The following is a 3,683-nucleotide window of genomic DNA, read 5'->3' on the forward strand; positions in this document are numbered from 1 at the left end:
AGTAACAAGAAAACCCATGGAAACATTTCCTACAGAGGAACTTTAGCGAAGTTCTCTAGGCACGAGTTTTGAAATTGAAGAGTCAAATTTCTGTGACACACTGTTGTAATGTGAGAAATTTTGAGTACTCTTTCAATTTGTCGAAGCCGTTGAGCATTTCTTGACACCAGAGACGCCGACAGTCATTCGCCAAATTCTAGGTCTTACCGACCTACCGTCTTAGTTCATTCAGAACTCCTCGCAAACTACAGAAACCTGTACGACTTTGACCCAACAAGGGGTGGCCCTTGATTAGGAAGTTAAGCAAGAAGAGGAACCTTTGGAATTCCAAGTGAGTGACCAAGCTCTTTAGGTTAACTCACTCTGGGAATGGCTTAATACACTTTGTATCGTGTGGAAAGCTAAATCCAATATAGTTAGGACCTCCGAGATTCTTATCAGAATCGGTCCTGTGCCTCGCACAAACTAGACCTACTCCGCGAACTCAGTAACGTACATCCTACTCTTCGCGTCTCGATCGTGAAACCATACCTTTCCGTTAGGACTCTTTTAAGTACACTCGTCGAGATCCTCGCCTTCGTATTAGAACTGTAGTGACCCTCGACCGAGAGGTCAAGCGGACGAAGCAACGCCGTCGCCAGTTAGTGAAGGTTCGTTGGAATACCAAACGAGAACCCGATTTCACTTAGGTGCACTAGAACCAATCGATTAGGAAGTTTCCTCCTCACGAATCGATCATTCGTACATACTTCCTTGCCTAAACTCTAATTTCGGGACGAAATCCCCTTCAACAGGGGGATGATGTGACAACCCGAAATTTCCATTCTGAACAAACCATATCAAGCCAATAGATGTAGAGCAGTTACAGTGAAAACTTAGATTTCGAGTATAAGTTTGACAGTTTTCAGGATTTTACACTTAAGGAGATATTAGGAGAGTGGATGCACTATGGTTTTTTGCAACACTGTTATACCAATACTCTACGACATTAGAGTTCGTTCTAGGAATAAAAATATTTTTTGCCAAAATATCTTAGGACTATAAATAGAATTCTGAACCAAATTGGTTCATTTGTTGAATTCCATTTAGAGAAAAGTCAAAATTCGCTCTCACGGATCTTCGGGTTTTTATCCCAAATTGTGAGTACTTTGATCTAGTTATGTTATATAGCTTAGATTGTGTTTAGAAACATCAATTTTATAGCAAAACAACTAGACTCGGGAGTTTACCGCCCAAGAACGTTCTTGGGGAGTAAACTCCATTTTAAGGTCCTAAAGGGTTCCAATGACCCTCAAAGCTTTAGAACTCGAACTAGAAGACTCCATTTCATGCTTTAGACCACAAAACAATTAGGAATCATGGCTAGAAGTGAGTTCACGGCCAAGGAGCTTCTTAGGCCGTGAACTCCATGTTTAAGTGCCAAAATGCTTTGAAACACTTCCTAAGGCTTAGGCTTAAATAAGGACAAGTACCCTAAAGTGTTTAAAGCCAAGAAAACATAAGAAATCACTAGTATTGAGGAGTTTACAGCCAAGACAAGTTCTTGGGCCGTAAACACCTATAAAGGGGGTCAAATGACACCCTAACTCCTTCCATAAGCCAAAAGACTAATTTGGGCATGTACCTAAATGAGTTTTGGACTAGCTAACACACTTAGAACACCAAGAGTAAGGGAGTTTACGGCCCAAAAGGTTCTAGGGCCGTGAACTCCATAAAATGGTGCCAACTGGTGCCATAAACTCTTCTAAAGCCAAGTAAAAAAGTCTAGTTTAGTTCCTTGTTAATTTAGAGACTTGAAAACACCATAAACACCCTCCCAAGGGAGTTTACGGCCGTAAACTCCAAGGGAATATGGTCCCAAGGCCGTAAACTCATTAAAGGAGTTAATATGACACCCAAACACTTGATTTAGCCTTGAAACAATTCACCACATAAGTTGTATAATTGTTAGACTTCATTTAGGGGCTTTGTTGAGAGTTTATGGCCAAGAGTTTACTCCCCTGGGCTGTCAACTCTAAGACATATGGTCATTTGACCATAAACTACCATTAGAGGCATTGCACTCCTTTGTTGCAACCCATTAGCCTCCTAGCACTTGACCAAAAGTGTTTTCCTCGCGTGTAAATGTTTATACTTGTATAATTAGTGTTTTAATCACTAATTATTTATATACATATGTCTTCATATGTAATTAGGATCATTGTGTGTGTCTAAGTCTTCACTTGACACCAAGCACGTGTCCGATCCTTCCTTATGATAACAGTCCATTCAATTCCAGTCACTTACTGCAGGTGAGTTCATACCCCTTAACTAATGTTTTAAACTATTTGTAAATGTTATATGGGGGGGGGATACAAGTAGAATCATGCTAGTTATTATATCAATCACATGTGATTAATAAGTAGAATTATGCTAGTTATTATATCAATCACATGTGATTAATATACAACATTCAAATGATTTGGCTACTCTTTAGCTGTTTTACCAAACAGTTTCTTCAAATGATTTTTTATAAACATTTTATATGTTTTAAACTCCCTATTACACTATACATTTTACTCTGTATATTACATTTCAAACTTATTTACAATTGTGTTTCAAACAAATGTTTCTTTATACTAAACTGTTTTATCAAACCCATGCCTTCAAAACTGTTTTATAGATTGACATCAAGTCGATCTTTTCTTAAAATAATAATTATGTTCAAATGTTTTACAAAACTTATTTATGCTTTTATATTATAAATTGCATGCCTCTATATGTATAGTTATATAAGAAATGTTTAAAAGACTTAGGAAGGCTATACACCATATTTCCTTTTTGCGCTTGAGATGTGGTCTGGTGGGATATCGGGTACTCGTCCGAAAGTCATTTAAATATTAGTTGTATATCATGTGTACATATATAGTCATAAAAGGTCCTTCCAGTTCATCCCATGCCCTTGGGTAGCAAGGGTATACAACCATGTCCATACGTACCGGTTAGATTACTAGTAAACTACCATATGGGTAGTTTAGGAAGATACTAGAATTATTACTAGAACGCGATATCATACTATGAGTCAGTTCATTCATGAGTCAATACTTTCTACTAGAGAACATATACAACTATACTAGAAAGACAACATATACAACTATACTAGAATGATTACATTACTATACTTGCAAGGTAGAGAGCACGTACATTACAGCTAGAACAGTTCATTACATTACACTTACATAAATACGTTAATAATTGTGATCCACTGTATCGGAGCATGCCTTAAATGTCATGGCCCGAGTTGTAGCCAAAATTCTCTTGGAGGGAGAGCGTGAGTTTGCGTATAGATCTATACTGGATTGACTATCCTACACCTTGCTGCTAGCTACAGCCAGACCTGCAGGTCTGCGGGTGCCAAACGTCATTCCGTTATTACGACCATTCTTATGTCGTTGTTACCAGTCAATAGTATGGTGCAATTTATCAGATGATGCCTTAATATAAATCCGGTTTAAGGTAGTTAGTATAGCAGTAGTTCCTATAATACAACACTACAGTACTACATTTATTTTCCCTTTACATATATTTAGTGATCTTTTCACTTAAACCTTTAATGTAAAAAGTATATTTTGATAATGATAGTTACACTTGGGAAAATTACACACTTTTACAAGGAACGAACATTTAGAACAGTTAAGTCTTGG

The sequence above is a fragment of the Lactuca sativa genome, chromosome 4, assembly GCF_002870075.4.
Source record: "Lactuca sativa cultivar Salinas chromosome 4, Lsat_Salinas_v11, whole genome shotgun sequence".
NCBI classification, from domain to species: Eukaryota; Viridiplantae; Streptophyta; class Magnoliopsida; order Asterales; family Asteraceae; genus Lactuca; species Lactuca sativa.